This window comes from Pelodiscus sinensis, chromosome 2 (assembly GCF_049634645.1).
Source record: "Pelodiscus sinensis isolate JC-2024 chromosome 2, ASM4963464v1, whole genome shotgun sequence".
NCBI lineage: Eukaryota > Metazoa > Chordata > Testudines > Trionychidae > Pelodiscus > Pelodiscus sinensis.
Window position 1 is genome coordinate 31,240,271 of NC_134712.1, and position 14,041 is coordinate 31,254,311.

Genomic DNA, 14,041 nt, shown 5'->3' on the forward strand with positions numbered 1-14,041 from the left:
ATTTGTACACTTTTCCTATTTTTATAATGATTGAATTTCATTGTCTAATGACCATTAAAACATGTTTATTTGCAACTAAATATAGCCTCTACACTAATTTTTGTTTATTTGTTTTTTACTTATTAGGGATATTCTATACATATAGACTTGTATTTAAACAGTTTAATAGTTTGAACTGCATTGATTCAGATTCTTAATTTTTACATTTAGATTCTAACATTTTTACATGTTAGAAAATGGTGAATGATGCATTTCTTATTTACTAGATGATGATTAATTTCTACTTGTGATTTATAGCAAGCTCTATTTCAATGGAAATTCAAAACTAGAAATGTACATTTTATTAAAGAACACTACTTAATATGTGCTGGATACATAGGGAAAAAGCTTATTAAAATATTTTGCACTAAAAATTAACTGGCTTATTAAACGAAGGAAGTATTATTTGTAATTAATGAACTGACAATGTCACCATGTCCTTCAAGATTTTAGAACTTGTAGATCTCATCCTCTCTCATCCTGATTTTTTTCATTGGCTGAAAAACAGGCTTTCCTCTTTTTCAATTCCTAATGAGCTTCTGAACACAGTTATTGAACTGAATTAGATACATAAATTAAAATGAAGAAATCTCTTTGCGCTGGCAAAAGAGGCTACTGCTGTCAACAGCCAGTTTAGCAGTCCTACAAATTCTAGTTCCATCTGCGTAGCCAGTGACTTTCACAAGCCCAGCACTTTGATTCTCTTTAATACTTGGCAGCAAATGTATGTCTCAATATTATTTTCTCTGTTTAAATTATTTTAATATACAGTAATACATTTAGAATTTAACATAGCATGTCAATTTTAAATCCATTTTTTAAAAAAATAAACCAATTTTTAATTTAAATTAAATCCATTTTTAAAAATCTGTTTATCCATTTTGTGACACAGGACTCCTGCCTCAATCAATATACAGAATGGAGGATCCCTATTGCCTTATTTACTCAATACCATGAAACCTGTTCACTGAATACAAAATGATTAAACATCCCTACAAGCTTTTGTAATGAGTTTCCTCAACACAAAATTATTTCAGCCTCACAAACATCAGTGAATTTATTAGCAATCCTAAGGGAAAAGCAGGATGAGAGTGTGTAATTAAGATGCATTCAACTTAATTGTGCCATAGCCTAACTTGTTTGACTTTCAACCTTAATAATGTGCTTTTAATACAGATTGTGTGTGCGTGTGTATAATTTCCTACATTAAAATAAGGAGGAAATGTTAAGCAATCTTAACACATGGGTACCTATTGCTCACCCTGTATTATTCTCAGGATTTCTTCACAATGCAGTAGGACAATCTAACACGTAATACAAACATGTCCATGTATTTAGTATGATTGTATTGCTGTGTACACCAATAAAAATGTGGAAGGCAATTACTGTAATTGTGTCCTATATTCCTTAAGGGTACGTCTAGACTACAGGGTTTTGTCGACCGAAGCTTAGTCGACAGATACTGTCGACAAAGCTTCTGTCGACAAAGAGCGTCTACACTACATTCAGTTCTGTCGACAAAGCAAGCTGCTTTGTCGACATGGCAGTGTAGATGCAAGGACAGTTTACATGCAATAACGCTTTCTGTCGACAGAACTCTGTCGACAGAAGGCGTTATGCCTCATGAAATGAGGTTTGCCAGCGTCGACAAAACTGCTGAGTTCTGTCGACGTTATGTCGACAGAACTCAGCGGTAGTGTGGACGCAGGTATAGTTTTGTCGACAAAAGTCCACTTTTGTCGACAAAACCCTGTAGTCTAGACACACCCTAACTCTCCGCAGAGAATGAAATGCTGCATCTTTCAGTTCAGCCTGAATAACGATGACAAATCTAGCAATAATTTTTAAAAGTTTTATTTCTCTGTCCCGGGATTCAAGAAAAATCAGAACAAAATCTTAATTAATTTAAAAGCTACATGTAACACAAAGCTAACTATATTATCTCAGAGGCTAAAAGCCTCATCTTGGTATCTAATGTAGTTACTCTGTGCTCATCAGAAATTAAAAATATGAGTCAGTGCAATGCTCAAAAAACATTTTTTAAAAATGCATCCTAAAGAGGCAAAACCATAACAACACATAAAGATGTATAAAATCCTGTACTTTGCAGTACATCATAACAAGGGCAAGGGGCCAACTTTTGCTTTAAGATCCATGTGTACAGAGCTTGACTCAGGTCTTTTCTGTTCATGAGGGTTACAACCAGTTTTTATGGCTCGTTATCAATATAAATGAACCTAGTCCACACAAATATCTATAAAAGCTCTCACAAACTCATATAGCTGTTGTGTGCAATCTGTGCATATTATTATTTTGTTTCTGTGAGTGTGCAAGAGCAAAATGAAACTGGCTTCTATTCAGAGCCACGTTAATGCAAAAAATACACCACATAGACAAATACCAGCCCGCAGGTGAGACACAGTCCACTAGGATTAGATCACACCGCTATATTTGCATACATGGTTGCATGGCCGCAGGTACCGGTGTTCACGGTTCTGGATGGCTGCAGATTAATGTTCCCACCAACTACTTCTAATCTGTCCTAGGGATGTTATTGGTTAATCCAAATGACTACATACACCCCTGCTTTTTTGCTGCCTCTGTATCGGAGGAAGCAAGTGGGGGAGGTGGGAGCCAGTGTCAGCAGGGAGCACTGGATTTTGCAGAGCTGCCTCTTACCCCTACACTTGCACTGCTGCCTCCGATAGAGGGGCAGATGCACGGCAGGTGAGGGAGCAAGCAGGAGCTGGTACACACAGGAAGCCAGCTTTCAAGCTGACTCCCCACACATGATACAGAGGCAGAGGCAGCAGCATGGAGTAGTAGGGGGCTCCCCAGGAGTGGGGCCAGGAGCACACTGGCTGCTGGTCCCACCCCCAGGGACCATTGAATAATCATGTAACCAATTATTGTGTGTGGTTACACAATAATTCAATTAAACATCTAACATCCCTAATCTGTCCTAGGGATGTTAGAGTTTAATCATCTAAGCATTTAACCGATAAGCTGATGCTTATACGTTAATGCAAAATGCAGGACAATGTAGCACTTTAAAGACTAACAAGATGGTTTATTAGATGATGAGCTTTCGTGGGCCAGACCCACTTCCTCAGATCAAATAGTGGAAGAAAGTAGTCACAACCATATATACCAAAGGATACAATTAAAAAAAATGAACAAATATGAAAAGGACAAACTATACGTTAATGGTGTCAGTTCAACTGAGCCAGCCCCCAGACAGTCAGCTTTGTTGCAGCAGGGCAGCGAAGCCTGCTCCCTGGGAGTCCAGCCAGCAAGAGATGCCTGCTCCGCTCCTGGGGAGGTGGCTTTGCTGCAGCAGCTGGCAGCTCTGTTCCCAGGGAGGCTTTGCTGAGGGCTCTGCAGTGTAAAGTTAATGAGATTAGCACATGTAATCACTAACATTTTTAGTGACTACACGGTTACCATATTGAATGCTTTTTAATGTCACTAGTATGTCCATGGTGAAAATTTGCCAAAGCTGAACTTCTCTGGAGCACAGAAGAGTGGCACATTGATAATATTCTGCAACATTTGTTGCTGTTTTTCCTCTATAACCTTTGTTGCTTTAACCTTTCTTTTCACAACCTTTGTTGCTGCTCTTTTTCTTTCTGTTCTCCTGTAGCAATAGTTTACTACTGACTTAATGTGTATACCTTGTAGCAGATGCTAGTAGCAGTTTAGGCTTCTGTACCAGATATGGACTGGCTACAGAGCTTTCTTCTCATAGAGATTCTCAGAGTGTTCACTATAAGATCCAGGTCTGGCTGAAGTTAATATAAATCAGGTTGGTACATCCAGTGCCATCTAGTGGTGGACAACGCAGTTTCGCATTCCATTGCAAAATGTTCCTGTGTGTGTATAAATAAATTCCTAAATAATGATAGCTCTTTGCAAAGACATCTGAAGAGTCAAACTGGGAATAATGCTAAACACAGCCGGACACATTAATTAGAAGACAAGGATAACTGCATTGACCAATAAAACTTTCAAAACTACACATAATGGGGACTGATGTTTATAATCATAGTAATAGGAAAAACTTGGGGAAAGCAAGCAATTTTTTTTAAACAAATATTTTCTGACTTATGAAATGATGGTTCAGAGATTATTCATTCTTCTTGATACACAATTTAAATTTACACATATTTGATATATCAAATCTGATCCCTTGACAACTGAAATCAATGGCAAGGCTCCTATGGACTTTAATGTTTAAGAATTAGTACTATCATAGCATTTGATAAGTATACATAAATTATAAATGGAAACTTTAATTCCTAAAACTGCTTAGGGAAATACAGTGGAAAAGAAAATGGTAGGGGATTTAATATTAAGAAGCATAATTGAATACATGACCAAATTCTACCCTCAGTTACACCCAGGGAGCACTACTGACATTGAGGTTGAAAACAATGAGGCTGCAGTGGTCAGAATTTGACTCATGGGGTACCATTATATCAAATTTCATATCATTTATTGGCTCTCAAATACCCAAATAAACTTTAATAAATCCCTGAAGAGGAAATGCCTCATGGTGGACCAGGAAGGAATTAATCGACAGGGTCAGACTTGAAATCTGAGACTCATTCTCTGGCTCTAACTACAAAAGACTTGGAAAAATGCCCTCATATGATTGCAGTATTTATTGTGTCTTCATGATTTCCAGCTCAAATCTGCTCAGTATAAATTAATAAACACTTTCTACTCCCCTCCCAAATTACTAATCCTGCAAATTCCTCATAGGACCTAAAAGTCAAACTGTGTTCTATAGTTCATACATAATGCACAATAAAAATTCTGCAATCTGAAGCTAATATTTCTGTAGGGGATGCTCAAACCAGACAAGAATCAAGCCCAATCTCCCAGAGCTAAATAGATTATTCAAGGCTAGCAGGAATAAAAAAAGAGAAACTTATAATAAGCAAACATACCATTCTGAATGCATACAGAGAGTGGACCTGATGAATAAGAAGATGAAATTTTCATAGTAATTTTTCAGAAGTCAAACAGTAAGCTACAAATATTAAAAAGGTAGTTCCCTTATACAGTGCTACTATGGCTATACTTAGGGCCAAGGACAGTAGTCGACTGAGACACTAAATACACGGCAGGGTGGGGGAAGAGGTGTGAACATTTTGAGTGATAGGGAAATTTGGAGAAGGTAAGTTTTAAAATAAGACACAAATTGCTCAGAACAGACAACTGAATGGAAGTGCTAAAGCTAATAAGCAAGAAAGATGAGGTGAAGGGATTCAGAGAACATCTATAGATATTAGAAAATGCGAAGGAAGGAAGAAAAAGCTAACCTAATCATGTGGGTGGACAATAAGGAAATACTATCACACCATGGTACAAATAATCCTCAGGAGAAAGACTTAGGAAATAGATGGCCCTTACTCTCCAATACAAACGGAAAATAAGCTGATGAAAAGGAAAAATAAGTAACACATTTGTTATTTGCACAGACATCAGAAGCTGAATTGAATACAAGGCTGCTAAGTGAAAACCATGGGGGTTAAATTAAAAAAGTTAGAGCTTTTAGAAGTGAGAAAGATAGAAGAAACTGAGGAAATATTGCTACAACTACAGGTAAAGGGGAAAAAATCATTATCTTCAAACATAAAATGTGCTGACTAATAGCAACTTCCTAAAGACTCTTTTGTCTGAAAGATCTTCATTATAAAAAGAACAACAGAAATGAAAAATGACAACAGGCTTGACAAGAGACACTAAACTTAAAAATTGAATGTGTTTCTATTAATTAATTTATATGAGAGAATCATGAGCTTTTGTGGGCAAAACCCACTTCTTCAATCATCACATATGAAGAAGTGGGTTTTGCCCACAATTGCTCATGCTAGAAAGAGAGAGAGTCTCTAAGATGCCACAGGACTACTCATTGTTTCTATTAATTTATTTGTGTTACAGTAGCACCCCAACAGATATCCAGACCTCTTTGCTCTAGGCACTGTACAATCTACAGCTTGTCAACATTTTCCATCCAAACTGTGTTTCAATGGAGATTTGTGACTTGTTTCCGTAAATGAAATTTTCCACCAAATTCCATGAGAAGTTCTGTCTTTTGGGGGAAAAAAGATTTTTGGGATTGTTTGTCAAAAGCTGAAAACTGGAAATTTCTATTAGGAAATGCTGATACTGTGCCTCATCTGAGCTGTTATTCTCCTGTATGGGGGATAGAATACATTTCCATGATGCACTGTGGCCACAGGATTTCCATGATGCACCATGGCAGGTCAGCAAGTGAGGAAAACCATGCATCTTAACAGAAGAGACAGTCCAGTCATGGGACGTAGCCCTCACAAGAGAATGAGGACAAGAGCTACAGCTTCCATGAGGGTCCATAGTAATATCCAAATTGATATTTTTGATTTCTGATTATTTTTCCTGGAAAGATTTCCACCAAGCCTCCTCCTCCCTTCCTCACACACACTCTAATACAAATGCATAGTGAAAGACTGTAAGCTCTTCAGGGTCGTGACTAAGTAGACAAGACAGACACAAGGTGGGAGGGCAGAGAGGAGAAGGGACTTGTCCAAGGTCACATCAGAGGTGGAAGAGTTGGGATTAGAATCCAGGTGTCCTGACGTCTAGTCGAGTGTCCAAACCACTAGGTAAAACTAGGGAATCATCATAGAATCATAGAGCTGAAAGAGACCTCCGGAGGTCATCAAGTCCTTTCTACATCCTCTTTGGAACCTCCCTTCAGGAAGTTGAAGGCTGCTATCAAATCCCCCCTCATTCTTCTTTTCTGCAGACTAAACAAACACAAATCCCTCAGTCTCAGGGATATTATTGGTTAATCCTAATGACTACATGTATGCACGCGTGCACACACACACACACACACACACACACACACATTGTATCAAAGACAGCAAGGGGGGTGGAAGTGGGATCTGATATGCATGGGGAGCCAGGTTTTAAGACAGTTTTCTGTGTGTATTGGCTCCATGGAGCCACCTGACATCCTTTGCTGTCTCCCACAGAGGCAATGGGGGGGGGGGGGGGGAGAGGAGGGGAAGGTGGGAACCGACTACTCCATGAAGCCACCTGTACCCTCCCACACTCCTGCGTCTAACAGAGGCAGCAGTGTGCGGAAGGCTGGGAAAGGCGGCAGCCAGTACATGCGGGGAGCTGGCTTTTAAGCTGGCTCTCTGCACATACCAGCTCTATGGAGTTGCCTGCCCCCACTTGCAGCCTCTCACAGAAGCTGCGAGGGTGGGCAGGTGGGAGCCGGTGTTCGTAGAGAGCCATCTTAAAAGCTGGCACACTGAGAGCACTGGCTCCCACCTTATGCCCCTCTCCTCCATGTAACTGTGTAACCACTAAAAATTAAAATGGTTACATGTTTATAGAAAAAGACAACAGTTAACATTACTATCACTTACTCTAATCTTCCTTTTGTGTCAAAGCACAAAAGCAGTCCTCAGTTACATAGATCCTTCTTCCTTACCCGCAAGGGTAGCCACTTTCACACAACTGAACCTAATCAAGTGCATAGTTATTAAAAAAGGATTAGGCAGGGAAATGGAGAAGACAATATGATGTGCAACACTGAACTCAAAAGAAAATGACGTTTCTTCATTGCCTTTCTGGAATCTTTCTGCATTGAAATTTCCAGCTTCAGTGAGACAACTTGGCTCTAACAAAGAAAGCTTACTGAACATAGATTCCACCTGAAAAGGTTCATTTCATCAGTGAGGTTGCCCCTCTGTTCAAACTGCTCTAATACTACAACTTTTGACAATCAACCAACACATATAAATCATAACAGCTACTTTGCATCACAGCAGACATATCAACATCAGCCGCATGTGGTTTAATTTTGCAAGTGGGAACATTTCATGGATTCTATCGGAGATTGCTGTGTTATTAAACATGACTGCTATTTAAAATCACTCTTTAGTAAGACATGATGTCAGAATTCTGATGGGCCTGATTTGCAAGGTGTTCAGTACTTTCCTGCTTTGCACTGAGTGTCTTTAAGGCTCTCAAGATTAGGTTCTCTGAAATCATAACATTATATCTTACTTTATACCATTGGTAAACACATGTCTAGATATTTATCACCATGTTTACTGAGATCTTGCAGAATCTGAGTCAGTATTTATATTACCCCACAGGATACAAGAACAGGATAATCACCTGTCTATCAATGGCTATTAGCAAGAATGGATAGGGATGCACAACTGTGCTTTCAAGAGTCTCTAGCCTCGATCTGCCAGAAGCAAAAGAAATGGATCACAGTTGTAAGAAAAGATACTGAGCTAGATGGTGCATTGGTCTGCTCCAATTATAATTATAATTATGGCAATTATAATCATAATTGTGGATCTGATTCTGCATAACACCCACAACTCCAAATGACAGCAGTAGGAGTTACCGTACGTGAGAGTAACTGTATATGAGAGTAATTATATATGGAGTGGTAAAATTGAATATGAAGAAAAGTATTAATTACTCTGGAAAATTAATATAAATTGACTATTCTCTCAAAATAAAAGAAGTAAATTTCTCTTAACATGGTTCCAGGACCAGAGTTGTTATTTCTCACTTGCTGCCCCTGTCCTGCAATACGTTAGCATTGCATAGGTTAAATAGCTATCCAGAGCCACATCCCTTTTACCACTCTATGCAATTTACAGTATTTTTAATCTATGCAAGAAATTTCAATTATATTATTAATTTTGAGTGTTATAATTAAGTTTTACTTTAGAGCAGTAATTCTCAAACCTTTTGGCCCCCAGTGCAACCCCCTCCACACAGACCTTTCTACAGACCACCAGCCAGCCACCCATGATAAAATGGGTACAGGGGTAGGTGGGTCTCCTGGTCCCAGGCACCACCCCTGCTGCTTCCATTGGCTGTGATTCCAGTCAATGGAAGCAGAATGGAAACCCTCCAGGCAAGCAGTTTCCTGCACTACCATTCCCCCAGCCACTTCCTTACCCTCCTACGCCAGATCCGGCCCACGAGACTTGATGTCCTTTCTCCCCCAACAGTCGGAAGTCGGCTCTGGTGGTGCCACCTCATAAGGGGGGAGGGCACAGGGTTGGACCACCAGTACATGCTTTCTGCAGGGAAAGGGGGTTAGCCCTGAGCCTGCGGCCCATTTGCAAGATAGTTGTGGATCACTAGTGGTCTGCAAACCACACATTGACAATGACTTCTTTAGAGAATCCCTCAAACAGACCTGAGTACAATGTTAAAGTGTCATTTTAAAGTAATCCTAAATTAAAGAGTTTGACAAATCACCCTCAAACTTTCCATAGCTTGTAAGTTACCAAATTTTTATACACATACACACATATATAAAAATATATTTCATGTGTAAAGTTATAAGTAGAATGAAAAACGTTTATAGTGGAACTTTAGTATCAACTTGAAATGACAGCGCTCTAGACAATGGATTAATAATAAAAGTAGTTAGTCATACCCTGCATCTCATGAACTGCTTGACTAACTTCTTTCATACAGAACGAGATAATTAATCTGTCCCGCAACAAATCAATTGCTATAAAAATCAGTGGTTTTCAGCTTGGGGGACTTCAAACATCAGTACAGAGATCTAAGGGAGCAGGAGGGTGATATGCACATGGGAGTGTGTCAGGTAGTCTGTTACATTCATACCAATATCAGCTTTTTCAGCAGGTAGCTTGACATAAAGGTTGAGTCACCCCACTGTTCTTGTCCGTAAAAGACACAAGATTATCTTGGTCCAAATCTCACCTCTTCCTGGGATCTGCCTTTATCCTGTGGTTTGAAAAATATCAACACAAGAAACAAGACAGAAAGAAGACTGTACCAAAGACACTTGTCTATAGATCTTCACTCATCTTTCTTCTCAGTGCCATTTACTCAAAGCTTTTTCTAACAGGACTTCCTATTCCTCCCTCTTGCTGTTACCTCATAGCGCCCCTTCTCCTACTTGGTAGCTCTGAGAACCACTTAGCAGAGTAGCTCTTCACACAGAGCCCTAAAAGGCTGATTTTCAGCTGTATCAAGCTAACACAACTTGCAAATGAAGTCAGTAAGAACCACAGGTCCTCAACAGCTCCAAAAAACAAGCCCTACAACAATTAGATTTACGTATAACAATACTCATTAATGTGCTTAATTACATCTATTTTTTAAAATATATACTATGCACAAGATTTTGAGAATTTACCATGAAAGAAATATGAAGAGTAAGTAATGATATATTTTTCAGCTAAAGGGACTCAAGGAAACATTAAGACACATTTTAAATGGAATATTTCAATATCATACAGCTCAAAAAGGTCAATCTTTTTTTAAACTTTACAGAAAAGTTTATCCTTCAGAGCAAACTGATTTTTCTAAGCAAAATTTAATAAATACTAATATAGTCAGGGATTACCATGGAACTTAGCTGCAACATTAAGTACACAGGGAATATTATATTTAATCTAATAAAGCTACTCTGTTTGCAGAGAATCTGATATACAGTTTTATTTCAACTACACTTCCACATCTCTAGGCACGTTGATCTATACATTTTGTACCTTGTATAGAAAATATTTCCTGAGATTTTTCAGATTTTTAACAGGAAGCTAAATAATTATCTTTAAAGCACTATTCCTTTTTCCATCACCATTTCATTTTACTTGTGGCTTTACAATAAATGGAAGATACATCACAAGGGTACAGTTTTACAGGGAATATTTGTTTGCATTTTTTTTCTAAAGACACAATTCATGCTCACTTTGAGTCTCTTAGTGACCAAACTGAACTAGTATAGAAAATAAGTGAGGCACTTTATACAATTATTTATCAAGCCTTTAAACGCTAAGTTAAATCACACTGTTGAACATTTTACCAAATGTTAACTTTGGAGTATTCTGATTCATTTATTATTTGAGCCAGAATCACTAAGGTGAAATGTAAAACACAATCCATCAGAATTAACCACAATTTATTAACATGGATTGAGGAGATTAATGTAACTAACTATTGCATGATGATAGTCCACTCTTTAATTAATCATTTTGAATAAAGAACATATGGAAGTCAAGAGGGCTCTTAATGCTATAAAGGTTACATGTGATCTTTTGGCTTATTCTGCCAGTTAAATTATCTTCATACTCAGACTTCTACATGGATTTGTGCTAAACTGACAAGGTTCAACAATTAAATCGAATTATACAAAAATGAATAGAGACAGAAGGTGGGTACGGTAATATATTTTACCAGACCAGTATTCGGAGACCAAAATATATTTTACCGATCAGTATCCTGGGACCTGGGTTCAACAACACTGCAAAGTAAAATTAATATGCATCTTTTGGACCTTATATTTTGAGGAAGGATGATTTTGTGGCTAACTGGGATGCAAAACATTTGGGCTGAACTCCTGATTCCACCATAAGCTTATTTTGGTGATCAGCAACACCTTGATTCAACAAAACATTTAAAAACATAATTAACTGAAAGCATACTCAAAGCACATATACCACTGAAGTCAATCACAGCCTTAATAATAACCTTGGAAAGCCACAACAGCAGTAGCTCACAAGACCAGTGCAAGCCGATACTGAGCGAGGCTGCCTACCTGGCACCTAAATTACATTTAATGAAGAAGGAATAGCTCATGGGAGGGGTAGCTCCCAGAACCCAGTACAAACCAGGACTGAGTGCTTGCAGTGCTAACCCTTATAAATTAATCATGGAGTTGACAAAATTTGTTGACTACAAGATTAATCAATTACACGCTTCTTAACACTCCTCTTTTACATTCATTTACTTCCCAGTGCAGCTTTTCTTGTATAAAATTCTACATTTATAAGTTCCAATTTTGACAGAGTGCACTGCGGTACTTGTATGAGGTGCATTTAAAAATACTATTTCTTTTGGGTTTTTTTACAGTGTGAATATTTGTAACAAATATAATGTGAGCACTATACATCTTGTATTCTGTACTGTAATGTAAATCAATATATTTGAAAATGTATTAAACATCCAAAACTATTCAGATAAATGGTATTTTATCATTATTAGCATGCTTAATCGTTATTATTATTTTTTAATCACTTGATGGCCCCTATTGCTTACTTTACCTTGGTCACTAAAGATACCATGACATTTTTCATAAAAGCAATGGTCTCCAGGTTAAATTCCAAATAATTTAAGCTATATTGCTCCTTCATTTTCAGTCATATATTGTAGGCCTCCCAATCTCCATTTTTGTAAGGTTACATTGGTTTGTCAATGTTTGTAAATCATTTTGCAATCTTTTGAGATCTCTGAACATAAAGAGCAATGGTCATCATGCAATCACAGAAGAACCATTTGAGTTACTGAATGATTTCAAACAAACGAACAGGGGGATAGTTTTTACAATCTGCTATGAACACAGACTTAGCTAAAGGGAAGTACGGTAATACTTCCCATTAGTGAGTACCAGATAAATCCCAAGCTAGAGCTACCTGCCTATCCATACTTCCCTTTTAGAAGAAACTTGCAACCAAACTCTGTGCTGTGATCTGAGCTAAGCAAGACTAGGTTGGATCTAGATCTGGATAGAGCATTCCTTAGGTCAACTAGGGCTTGTTTACATGGTTCAAAGTTCCCTAAAAGGATACGATTTGTAAGGCACTCTACTGAGTTTCACTCCCACTTCCCTATGTAGCCCCTGCTGGTGCCACATAAAAAGGCCATTCAGTACCTGGAAATCTTCACTCTAAGTCATTCCTGAACCAGTGTCCTATATTGGCACACTCTCTGGATAAAACTGGAAATAAACATTCTGGCTCATTATGGTCATTAAAGACCCAGTAACACTCCTTGGAAGATTAGGCATGTTATCAATTTTGTCCGGACAGATTCTCATGGATGTTTCCATGGTCATGAAGTAATTTACCTTGATATGCATGAAACACAATATCTGTGTGTCTAGGACAATATTTAAGCTTTTTGGTCTAGAAGTCCCTTACTATGCTCACACACACAATGATCCCTCCTTATTTCACAAAAAAATGCAAAATTATCTGTTACAGTATCTGAGGTGGCTGAAATGTCTTTGTAAAATCACTGATAACAGGGAGTCGGTAAAAAATTTTGCACACAAAATGTGCATATAGCATGTTATCTTTTCTCTACATTCATACTATATGATTCTATATGCTTCGATTCCTGCTCAAAGGCTTACAAAAAGTTTCTACACTTAACAGCATTTAGCAATAATGTGTCAATTAATAAGTAAAATCCTCTGCCCAGTGAAGTCAATGGCAAAAATCTTATGCACTTCAATGGGGGCAGGATTTCACCCGTTGTTTTAAAACGTAATCTTTGCTTTTATATTTGCAAAGATGTGACATTTTTAAAGTAGCGTTCACATAACAGAAGCCATAAAAAGTATTAAATGTTAATCATCCCACTGTGATGAGATTTACAACATTTGTAAATAAAACTTACCTGTCTTGAGTGTGTAGCAAAGGAAAAATGGCTTACATTCACAGTTTTCAAATTCACAAATTTTAAGTAATCTATTATAAATGTAAGATTTCATTTATTTTTCCAGTAAATGCCACCCACTGCAGACTGTTGTGTAAAGTCAGCTACTATTTCAAGGTACACTGTCTACAGCGGGCAAAGCCAGCTTTTACTTCTCAGCTCACAATTTCACACATTTTAAGTTCAAAAAGTGCCATTATGATAACAAAAGGCATAACATTTCTTCCAATTATTCCTGAATTAAACCCAATAACTAGTGGTATAACTATAATAGATCTTTAAGGCAGACCTCTAATTGTGATTTTATGACTTAAAACATAGCAGTATTAATAAACTGTTCTAATGGTTAATTAGCCTCACTATCAAAGTGTACATCTTGTCTGAAAAACAATAATCATAATTATTAGTCAATTTCTAAAATGTATATAGCACATTACAAAAATGTTTTAAATAATTAAAATCCTTCAATCTTTGTCCCCTAAATGGAGAA